The sequence below is a fragment of the Gavia stellata genome, chromosome 20, assembly GCF_030936135.1.
Source record: "Gavia stellata isolate bGavSte3 chromosome 20, bGavSte3.hap2, whole genome shotgun sequence".
NCBI classification, from domain to species: Eukaryota; Metazoa; Chordata; class Aves; order Gaviiformes; family Gaviidae; genus Gavia; species Gavia stellata.
This window is the reverse complement of record NC_082613.1, coordinates 14,972,754-14,985,175: the sequence shown is the minus strand read 5'-3', so window position 1 is coordinate 14,985,175 and position 12,422 is coordinate 14,972,754. Positions and strand designations below refer to the sequence as shown.

The following is a 12,422-nucleotide window of genomic DNA, read 5'->3' as shown; positions in this document are numbered from 1 at the left end:
CCAATTTTAAATATTGCAGTCAGTTCCAATCCCACTTGAAATGAATGTAGCAGAAAAAAAAAATCCAGACAAGGGCAAAGAAAATTATGGGCTGCCTGTTAAGATTTCCCAGCAAGGGAAGGGACCCAAAGCGATGTATGTGTGTGCATGCATGTAGGTAAGAGATGAGGGAGGAGGCTATGTGATAGAGTTGTCCCCAAAAATGAAGAGTTTCTTAATACCTATTTATCTGTTCTCATAACGCGAGAGCGAGGGGACATCCGATGGGACTGAAGGGCGACTAATCACACACGGCTGCAGGGACACACGGACATGGCACAGGCCACCGGCACAAGTGCAGCCTCCTGAGGCTGCTGAGCCCAACGCTCTTGAAAGATTTGAAAGAAAGATGAAACATATATATATGGCTAATAAGAAATGTTGAATGCTACATTAGACAAAATAAAAATATCTTGTGGAGTGTATATCCCCCTGTGTGGTGGCATAAAACAAAGTGCAAGTGGTTGGGCCAGGCATGACCAGCAACAACCCCCTGTCCTGGCCAAGGAAGGAAGAGGAGATGAGGTGGGGACAAATGCGGTCACGTTGTAGGTGCATGGAAGGTTTTGGGGCTGCCCTGCTGTCTGCTGAGCCAAGACCCCATTTCCAGTTTGTACCATTTTCCCCGAAAAGCCCCATTTTCACCCCAGGACCCACCCCTGCCCAGCCACCCCCCAGCAGCGGGGCTCAGCCCCACCGCAGCCCCCGCCGGCAGAGCCAAGCTGCCGCACAGCCTCATCCAGCCACGGAGGAAGCCAGGGGGAGGGAGAGCAAACCCTGCCTGAAACGTTTTCCAGACTTTTTCCCTTTTATATTAATCTGATTAATGTTAACATGAGTTTAAAGACCCAGGCTTTATTTATTAACAATCTTCATTTCCGATAAGCCCGCTGAGGTGCAATCTCTCATTACCAGAGGAGGCTTGCCAACTCCATTAGCAGCACATGGAGAAAGAAACCCAGGGAAGACCTGCAAGGGCTCGGTAGGCTTCAGAGGAAATAAATCCAAACGCAAAACGAGATTTACTCCTGCAGGTCAGGAATCAAGAGCTTTACACAACACCCGACAGCATGTTCTGCTCTCTTTCGGATTCTCCATCCGTAGAGGAGCGTGTGTCAGGGGAACAGATTTTCCCAGATCTGCCCTTTTTCTGTATTAATTACGAAGTGCAGGGATTTAACTCACAGGAAGAAAACAACGTCTTGCATTTCAACGGCACGGGGAGTCTGACTGAGGCTGACTTAGGGGCCACGCTGAATTGCTGTCCTCGGCTTTGGTGGTTGCAAGGAAACACCAGCTTACGGAGGCAGCAGGGTTGGCTTTGCGCCGTCGTGGAGCTGAGAAAACTCGCAGCTGCTTCAACTATGGCAAGTTTTCTGCGCCCTTAAAACATGACTTACTGCAGAGGTCTGGCCTCTCCTCGCCACGCCACGTGCTGCTGCGTGGGAAATCCCGGCCAAAAAGACACGGAGGACATGCACGCTGCAGCCAAGCAAGGTGGGGATGGACAAGGGGCTCGGTCAGAGAGGCAATTTTTGCATTTTCAATTGAATTTGCGAACGTCGTGGGAATGGCCAGGAGTGAGACAGGCAGTGACAGGGAGCCTGCAAGGTGGGGAGACAGATCAGCACCCATCTGCCACGCGAGCACCAAGCTCTTTCCCAAATTCCAGTGAAGAAGGTACATTCGTCTTGGATTTTGTCAGTTTAATCCAGACCTTTCATGTTGGAGTAGATCTGCCAGCTGCTAAGGAAAAGAATAATTTATTGTCCTTATTTTAAATTTAAATGAAGAAAAAGTTTAGAAGACGGGTGTTTTAGAAATGGGGAATGTTACGAAACGTGGCTTAAAAAATTTTAAAATTTAAAATAGCTCGTTCACATTTGCAGCCGTGGCAGTCTCTTGGGTAAATACTGTATTAAGACAATTTTTTTGAAACTTTTATTATGTGGCCAGTAGACCACAACGGCTCTGTTTATCCATTAAATATGTAATCATACACTTTTTCTTTACAGTGTGTGTTATTTATGCATCAGAGCAGAACAAGTCCAGGACTGCAATTATGGATATGGGACACGTGCTGCAAATGCTTATGAAAATTTGTAGGAAAAACCAGAAACCTGAGCCGTGGCTCACAGAATCCACGCAGAAGCCTCCTGCTGACAACAACCCAACCACAGCCCTCTCTTAAAAAGCTAAGACACTGGCGTTTTTCCTGGGACATCCCCCTGCTCAAGGATATCTTAGCCCAGAAGCCTCCTCCCAAGCAGCTGCCTATTTTATTACATCATTAAAAATTGGTGTTTTTACTTAAGACCTTTGCTGAATATCGCTGGTTCTGACCCCCTCCCTCCCTGTCCCACGTCTCCATCTCTTCCCACCCTGGCCAGGAGGTTTTGCAGAAGGACATGTGCGACCACGGTCTCCACGTGCAACCCTGCTGACCGCTGTCTGGTGGGGCAGGATCTGACCCCATCGTTTGCCACTCACTATATTTCTCTCCACTTCCCTTTTTTTTTTTTAAAATAATACCGTTTTGGAGCAACGTGCCAGGTTGCCCCCTCCCCATAGCCCCTGTCCACGGCTCCCCATGTCCTCAGGACTGGAGAGGGCCAGCGGTGGAAAAGCCATTTGTGTTCTCCAAATGTAAGATGTTTGGGGTGAAAACGAAGGCGAGCGGCTTGTGTGCCGCCCCAGCGCTTCTTCCGTGGGCCTTTGGGCGACTGCTGCCTTCGCTCAAGCTGGGGAAAGGGTTAGTCCTGCTTCCCGCTGTGAGACCCTGCGGACACTGAGGTGTTTTAGGGGCCTTAGTTGTGTGCCCGAAGTAACTAATACCCCCCGCCCAAGAAAGACCCAAGGAAAGAGAAAGCCAGGAGCAGGATTCAGAGATGCTCCCCTGCAGCAAACTGCCTAATTAGGCAAGTAAATGATGAATGAAATTGCGATGATGGCAAACCAAAGTGAGAGAGGGTAACCAATGCAACGTTCCCCCCGCGAAAGCAAACCACCTCTTCTCCCGTAGCACGCCAGTCCTGCGGGATGCAACCCCTTCCACGGGCTAAATGGGGCTGCACCCGCGCTGTTCCCCCCCCATGAAGGATTCCGCATCCCCGTGGAGCCCGACGGAAGCGCACGTGTAGCTAAATAACCGCTCTGCAATCGTGATTAGCTACATCGTCAGGAGGGGCGGCTCCAAGAGCCAGGTCAGATCCTGTCTCCATCCCGGGCATTCAGCACAACAAGCTCGCCGCGAGGTGCTGCAAAAGGCTCAGGACGCATTTGCAGCCTCCGCTGAAAAGATGTTTTGCATCTCAGAGGAAACATGAGTGAAATGTGATGTAGTCATAGCTAAAGTAATTAAGTGCATCTTACTTAGCAGATTCCCAAAGGCTGTGCTAACTCAGACAGCTTCTTTTTTTCTACAATATTTCAATTTTTTTAATGAATATGCATATCAGGCCTATAAACGCTCCAGCTAATCCTAAGAAGGAGAGTAAAATAGGCTGACAAACGGCACATGCTCCACACTCCTTGTTTCTGGGGAGAAGGGTAATCCAGTGTGAGTGACAAAACGCCGCGAGGAAGAGCCTGGCTGGGGACCTGGGCGCTCTGCAAGCAAAGGTCCTGTTTCAAAACATGTCAAGCGGAGCTTCAAGTTAACTGCCACCCAAAATTCATATGTAAAAGGCAGCTCTTTCCAGCAATAAGGGCTATGGCACTAGCCAGCAGACCTGGGGCTCTGGTGCCAGGCTCAGGCAGGGGTGGTTGCTGTTGTTGAATGTCCTCTCCTGCAAAATCCTAATTCCCAGCTGAAGCCTTGAGGCAGGTCCCACCCCCGTAACCACCTACTGCCTTTGCTTTGCATGGGATTTTCCTCCTCCTCCTCCCACTTTCCTTGATCTCGGCCACACCTTGAAGATATCACCATGTTTTGGTGGCAGAAGTACAAATTCAGTGTTATTCCCCCACGGTGTGTTTTGCCCTTGCTGCGATGTGGCTGGGCTGTGATCCCGGGTGGGATCTGTGCCGAAACGCTCACAGGTGTTACCCAGCAGGAAAGGAAGAAATTTGGCTGCAGCTTGTCATACGGCGTTGGCTGATCCCCACCGCACTGTGGCCCCCCGAGCTAAAGAGGAGCTGCGTAAAGCGGGACATGTAAAAGACGATGGCCAAGACCAGAGGGAGCGGGCAGATGGCACAGCCCCAGCCCAGGGCCATCGCCCCACGCGCCAGGGAGACCAGAACATGGGGACCACCAGGCTTCCATGCGGAGAAGGGCTTGGGGGTACCGGTGGATGAAAAGCTGGACATGAGCCGGCAATGTGTGCTCACAGCCCAGAAAGCCAGCCGTATCCTGGGCTGCATCCAAAGCAGCGTGGCCAGGAGGTCGAGGGAGGTGGTTCTGCCCCTCTACTCCGCTCTGGTGAGACCCCCCTGGAGTCCTGTGTCCAGCTCCGGGGTCCTCAGCACAAGAAAGACGTGGACCTGTTAGAGCAGGTCTAGAGGAGGCCACGAAAATGATCAGAGGGATGGAACACCTCTCCTGTGAGGACAGGCTGAGAGAGTTGGGGTTGTTCAGCCTGGAGAAGAGAAGGCTCCGCGGAGACCTTATTGCGGCCTTTCAATACTTAAAGGGAGCTTATAAGAAAGATGGGGACAAACCTTTTAGCAGGGCCTGTTGCAATAGGACAAGGGGTAATGGTTTTAAACTAAAAGAGGGTAGATTTAGGCTAGATATAAGTAAGAAATTTTTTATGATCAGGGTGGTGAAACACTGGCACAGGTTGCCCAGGGAGGTGGTAGATGCCCCATCCCTGGAAACATTCAATGTCCAGTTGGACGGGGCTCTGAGCAACCTGATCTCGTTGAAGACGTCCCTGCTCATTGCAGGGGGGTTGGACCAGATGACCTTTAAAGGTCCTTTCCAACCCAAACCATTCTGTGATCCTATGACTGCCACCCTTCCCGGGGCACGCTCACATGGGTGGGCCGAGCAGAGCTGCCGGAGCCTTCCCCGGCCGGGGTCTTCCTCCCCAGGCGAGGGATGTAGCTATTCCAGGGGTGGCCACAAGGCTCATCGGCGGCACAGCTCACCGCTCCTTAGGTTTGCTCCTGAGAACAAGCCATTACAATCACAATCAACCAGGGAGAGAAATTATCTGCTGAACAGCTTTGGAGCAAAGTTTTCCCAGCAGGCTTTTTCTGTATTGAAGTTTAAATGTAAACGCATCACCATAGCTGAAATGCTTAAAGATGATTTACTTAAAAAAGAGAGGGAGCAGAAGAGAGAGAAGCTGATAAGAAAATATATCCCCAATTACCACCCCTCCTCTTCCCGATTTGTAACTGCTCCTAATAAACTTTCATGGTCTATGTAAAATGCTTTAGTGCAGTGACAAATTTCTGCTGGAATTTGAGATGTCTTGTTCAGAGTAATAGCTATCTCACACAGGTGCCCAGCTGCTATTGTAAAATCAGTAAGCATTTAATTGAAACAAATGACTATAATAATAGTACATTATCCCTGCAGGCTCATAGCCATAACAGTTTTAATTATTGAGTTAAGAGTCAAACTAATTTATCCTTTAAAGTAACAGCCACATCTTTGGTTCCACCGATCATCCTATTATGAATAGGAGGGGAACAGTAGGAAAGGATTTTGAAAGGAAGCAATTTATTTTTGTAGGGGTGGGGGGCATTTACCATATGGCCGAGGCTTTCTATATGCACTGGGGTTCCCAGCCACGGTTGTCACTCCCTGGGACAAGCCTCCTGGATGCTCCTGGTCCCCAGAGGGACCAAGCACCCCCCTGCCAGCCCCTGGGGATCTGTAACCCCCACCAGGTTGCCATGGGGCGGCTTTGCTGGCCCGGCAGCAGCAGCACGGGAGCCCGTGGGAACTGGCGATGCCTGCTTTGGGGGTTTGGGCACATGGAAATTGTTGGGGACTATATTGAAATTGCAGTTTTTCTTCATCAAACACAGCGAAAAAAGGGTTTCACAGGCTCAAGTTTGCAAACACGATCCGAAGGAGCATCTCTGAATTCAGAGCCAGGCAGCAAAGAGAAAGAATCCACATTCACAATTTAAAAGGAGTATTTCTGAGACACAGACATGCCCCAGGGCAGATCTGAAGGCACAGCTTTCCCAGGCCCTCGGTTTCATGAGCCTTCTCACTTTCGTCCCGGTGGCTGTGACAGAGGGGATCTAAAGCATCGCTGTGAGCCCGCTGGGCACGACACAGGAACCGCAGGTGGAGGGGACAGAGGAGGGGTGGCTGCAAGGAGGCAGCGGAGGAGGCAGGCGCTGCCCGCTGCCCAAAACCCTCCCTGCCCGTGAGGGTGGATTCACTTGCTAAATCGCCCAGCGGGTGATCCCTGGAGCAAGCCCTATGTGCACCCTCAAGGGCAGCCCACGCTGCCAGCCCCCGGAGCTCCGCATCCCATCGCTTGCCAGACGGGAGAGCTCTCACCAGACTGTCCTTCACCAAAACGCTTGCAGATCACAATCAAACCCCTCCCTGCTTTGGCCAAAGACGCAGAGCGGTCCTCTGCTCTCTCCAAGTTTCCCACCCTGCTCATAGCTATGCATGCTTTTTGGACTTCTCCATCAGCCAGCACCCACCCTGAAGCATAGCTGTTCCCCGCACCTCACATCCCTTTTCCAGAGCCACCATCTCTAAGGAGAAGAGTCCTCATCTTGACAGATTTTTTTTGTTCCTGCAGGTGGGACAGTGTTGGTTCTCCAAACCCATACTCGTTATCGGTGATCAGTTTCCCAGGCCATGCTAAAAGCTCTGCATCTCTATCTTCTCTCGCTTGCCTACTCAATGCATCATCTACGAACTTCACTGGCAATTATTTAATGCTTTCTTTGGCAAAAATATGACAGACTCCGGGAAGACAGAGTGACGAGCCGATCCACCAAACTTGTGTAACACTGATTTTGTATTGTTCAACTTTCTCAATATACTTTGTGCTTCCAAGTCAAATGTCTTGCAGATGTCTAAGTATATTATGTTAACACTGTTACCTTTACCACCCAAACCTGTAATCTCATCAAAAAAGATATCAAGTTAGTTTGACAAGATTTGTTTTCCATCAGCTCTTGTTGATTGGCATTAATTATATCACCTTCCCTTAATTCTTTATTAATTGAGGCCTGGATCTGCCACTCCATTATTTTGCTGAGGATTGATGACAGACTGACAGGTCTGTAATTACCTGGGCTGTTCCGTTTCCCTTTTTAAATATTTGCACATTAGCTCTTTTCTAGTCCTCCAGAGCTTCCCCAGTATTCCAAGAATTACCAAATACCAGCATTAGCAGTACTGAGAGCTCCTCAGTCAGCTATTTCAAGCCATGCGCAGACAAGCTAGCTCAGCCTGGTGACTTAAAGAGGGTTTGAGCATATATATATGAGAAAAGAAAGTTTTACGGTCTGCTTTAAATGCTACATAATTTGAAATCCTGACCTTTCTAATTAATATTGGCAGTTTCAAATGCAATATTTTCGACCACGAAGCTTCAGCACAAAGCCATACGGCTGACCCCAGACAAGGCTCCCAGGGCTTCTCCCAGTTCAGTTGTGTTTATCTCCGTCTCCTCACCCATGGTTTTTTTTTAATCTGCTTCTGTTACTACATAAATTGCTCCACATCTTTTCCAGCCTTGACCACCTCTGCATGTTTTTCCCCCCCAAAGAGAAGTTCCCTGCAGCTTGCAGCCCCCGGGCACTTGGCGGGCAGCGGAAGGCAGGACCGAGGGCTGGTTTTGGAAAGCACCTGCCTGACAAGCTGAATTCAGCACTTAGACAGGCTGTGATCTTGTGTTACGATATCCTGCTATTACGGGGCAAAGAATCCTCCAAACACAATTAACACTTCATCACGACGATAAAGCACTGTAACTTCTGGGTGAGAACGGCGGTGCAAAACAGGATAGAGACTGTGCGTGGCAAATGGGAAATATTTCTCATTAATATTCTCATCGCTCCCGGTGCTGGAAGGGCACAGCCAAAAGGAACAGACCAACTCGGTACCACATGAACTGAATCTTGTTATTTTCTTACGATACAATCCCCCACTGTGGTCATCTGCCAATAAGAGCATTATTGTGGAGCGGAGATGTATAGCAGAGATGTCCACAAGGGTCCAAAATCCAGTAACTCCCACCCCAGGGAGTGCTGACCAGGTAGAAGTCCTGCTTCAACAGCGTGCTTCCCTCTCTGTCTCGGGCTAGTGGAGTTATTATACAGATTGCAAAAGGTTATGGTTTTAAAGCACCTCAAGATGTCAAAAGACAAACCCAAGCTAGCAGGACCACCAGACCTGTCCTCCATCTCGGCACCGCTGCAGACCTGCACCCCTAGCTGGGATGTTGCTTCTGAAGGAGAAGACCAAAGTATTGTAAGGTCTTGGCCCATCCTGAGTCCTGAATCCCACCAGCTGTGTGATGATGGAGAAACAACACAGTTGAGATGGGGACCTGGACTGCACATGGGACATTTCCTACTTGACCTCCTGCAGCCCCGCAGCCCTGCCTCGCCTGCACTGTGGAGACCCCAGGGCTGACCTGGGCGTCCTTCACACTCCTGAGCTGCCTCATCACCAGTGGACAGGTGACGCCATCCCTGTACACCAGTGTCACACAGCGTCCCTTCGACTTGAGGGAGGGATAAACCCTGCTGCTTGCGTCGGAGGTGCTTGAGAATAACTCGACGGGACGGATACTGCAGGAGAACTGCAGAAGCAGCCAAGACTGGTAACGGGACGGCTCCCAGGCACGAGGAGCTCAGACTTCTCCCCTCCCATAAGACACGGTTCCTCCAAGGTAGGTTCCCACCCATCCTGCTCTCTTCACTGCAGGGCGACGTGCTGCTGTGGGGACCCGCCAGGCAGCAGGTCTAAGCCGTCCATCCCTAAATGATCCCTCGCTGCTTGCCAAGCCGGGTGCCACGATGTGACAACACTACACAAAACAGCTTAATTCCTCTCCACTGACTTTTTTACAGGTATTTTGCCTCTTCACCGGGAGCAGCATTGAGTCTTAGAAGGCGGCGACGCACGAAGCAAAGCAACCATTGTGACTGTTCCCATGGAGGGAATAGTCCCCAGCCCCAGCAAGGGAGGGCCAGCACACGTCCCTCTCCAAACTCACTCTCCTGAGGTCAGGGATGAGCAACATTGTCCAGCAAAACGCAAGCAAAGTCCTGGACCGCGCATCTGTCTGGAGGAGGAGCGATTGCCCCTGGCCACTGGGAAGCAGCCGGGCCACGTGTGTGCTCCGTCGGTGTTCCTGCAGCTCTCAGCTGGAGAACAGTCTGTAAATACCGTATTCAATAAACTTCATTTTTTTAAAGTACATTATTTTACGGATAAAGAACAAGCCTGATAATTCAGTGAACATGTTTGCAAATAATCTGTTCCATTAATTTCCAGCATGTTTTCTGAATACATTATTTAGCGATTTTGTAAAGACCATTTGTAGATGAAGGCAATTGCCGCTCATCCAGCCATAACACCATCACGTCCCAAAAGCTGGGGCCAGAATTCCCCTGTAACGGATGGTGGGAGGTAATTAAACAGCACCAGACCCCGAGCCCCCTGCCAACCCATGGGGGGTATAAAACGTAATAAAATTGTCACATCCCCTTCGTGTGTGTTGGCAAGAGGAGGAAAGCCAGTGAGAACCAGCTGCATATGGGAAAAGAAGCAAAGGGGGTAAATGAGAAATATTTGCAGGTGTGCAGGTGTATGGCCCGAGGGGGCTGAGATGGTCCTGGGAGCAGGAAGGGTCTGCACCCGTGCTGAAGCCCCCCCAGAATGATTTCCTACTCCAGATTTCTGCCTCTGCACTTGAGGCGGATGGAGGAGCAGACAAACTGTCTCATGGAATATTTCTGTTGCATTATATGGGTCTAATGGTGAAGCAAAGCTATCCCCACGGGAAGCTGTGAAGGTGGGGTCCCCTCTGAATGTGGATCTGATCCGGAGCTGTGCACTCCAGGGGACCATCACCTGCCCAGCAAAACTGTCCGACAGGTCAAAGACAGGATTTGAGACACACAAATAGATTCCTGAGAGGCAGAGATCTGATTTCATGCAAATAACCTTAGGGATAAAAAAAAGGAAAAGCAGGAAAATACTAGAGACAGAAAGTTTTTCACTTCACATCTCCAGCTCTACAGAGACTCCTTGGGGAAGTTTGCTTTTCCTGGTGGTTTTACCAGATCCTTGACGTTATTATATGTGTAACATCTTAAGTTACAGCTCAGCCTCCTTTTTACAAGATTTTGAACTGCTGAGATGGTCAGAAGTCCAACTCCACGGGCTCCGCTCCCACAAACACTTTGGCACTCCCGGCACTCCCAGCAAGGCAGAAAACAAGAATTCAATTTCTCAGGAAGGGCAATGGATTTGACATCCACTTCCACTCCCTACGCAGCAAAGGACAATACCAAAACCCCAAAATAAAAAAATGAGCAAAATGGAAAAAAAGGAGTAAAATGAGTAACAGAGAAAGCCCTTCTACCATCAAGGAGCCAGTACCCCGGTGGGAGGCACTGGGGGAGGCTGGAAGGATGCCCAATTTGCGGGAAGGACGAGAGCTCCGGCACCGCAGCCAGCCCAGCCGAGGCCGTAGAGAAGCTGCTGTCCCTTCCAAGCTCTGCTGCTTCGCAGCCCCCGAGGGGGCTCAGGACAGCTGAGGACTCTTCGTGGCTATGACCAAAAGCTGCTGGTGGATTGGAAGCCACTGATTTCATTTTTGTCATCCTGCCTGCCACATGGGACACCACCACGGGCAGAGCTGAGCTCGCTCTGTCGCGTGTCCTTGCCAAGGAGCCCCTCCCCGTCCTGCTCACAAGGGAGAGCACCCCGGGGGACCCCCCGGCCGCATGGCTCTGCATTGCTTGATGACAGCCGGGGGGCACGTGGAACTGAGCCCGTCCCCAGCCCGGCAGAGGGGCAAAAAGCTTTGCTTTTGATGGAGAAGATGCTAGACAATGTGGGGACTGTGTAAATCCTGGTGTTCGCTTCTCAGGGGGATAAAAACGAACATTGGCAAGAGCACCTCCAGCTCCTGCGGGACTTCCCACGGCCAGCTCACCTACCGCTGTACACCAGACTCCTCCATCCACCTCCCGGCCCACGGGCTGGACCTGCAGCCACGTTGGCCCCACCATCTCCCGCGGTATTTATTGGCCCCTCCCTGTGAGCTCCTGCAGCTTATTGAAGCCTTTCTGCACGGTCCGGTTCACTTTTCTTTATGTCTCTCCTGGCTCTTCGCAGACATTTTAGATATTGCATTCACATAAAGCAATAGGCTCAAAAGTAATGACAGGCCTCCAAGTTTTATTGCATGGAGCATTAAAAAAGAAGAAGAAGAAGAAGAAAAAAAGAAGTAATTTTCGAACACAACAGGAAAATGGGAAGACTACATAGAAAAAATCATCCCTGTGGGATTAAACTCTGTGAATGAATTTTAAAAGCTTGGTTTTTTTGATTGCAAAGTTTAACAGCCCCCTTTTCAAGTACCATAAGAAATGCCTGCAGTATTAGAAAGAGTTGCGTTCCCCAGTGTTGATACCACATCTGCACACAAACCACATCACTTCTCTTACACATCTGCACCGAGCTGCCCCCTTTTTGTCCCCCACCTCGGCGTCCCTCTGCGGCCAGATATTGCTGGGATTATTGTGTTGGTTTGTAATAAGTGTTTCATAAGAGTTTCCTATTACCAGGAACACAAGCATCCAGGGAAGAAGGATGGTTCCGTGGCCGAATATTCGCTGGGAAACTATTTGAGTTTCAAAACCCAGCCCTGCCAGAGCAATCTGAGACAGGGAACCCAATCTCCCGCACACCAGTTCCCCGTCAGCAAAATGATGATCATGGCATTTACCTGCTCTGCAGAGGGGAACCTCTGAGAGCTGCAAGGTATGTGACGACTTTGCTGCATCACGCAAACTGTTAACAGAAGGCACAGTCTATTATCTTTTCCTCTTTAATTATAGCAAATGCTAAACACTTTTAAAATAGGTGCGAAAAGCCCAAATGACTCTGTACGTACAAAACTAATTGCAGGAGGGAACAGAGAAGAGAAACTCGAGCACCGACTCCTGCCACAAGAGCCAGATGCCGTAACTTCTGTTCTGACTCCCAATAGCGACAAACCCTTCTCATTTCTTAACTAGCTAATATAACTGCAGATCCTATTCCAACCCAAATTACAGACATGCAAAAACCTACATAAATGCGGAATTAAAGCCATACAACTTCAGGGAGTACGTAGTTAGGTTCCAGCAACAACGTTAACCTGAGCTGCTGCACTGCCTGCCTGCCCTGTGCAATATGGTTTGTCAGATTAGCTGTAGTGTATTAA

At 49.9% G+C, this 12,422-nt stretch overlaps 1 protein-coding gene across 1 annotated transcript in view; it reads right to left on the bottom strand.

The window, feature by feature from the left end:
• The window catches only part of TOX2 (TOX high mobility group box family member 2), a 157,172-nt gene that overhangs the window by 27,690 nt on the left and 117,060 nt on the right, over positions 1-12,422 (bottom strand). The window lies entirely within an intron of this gene.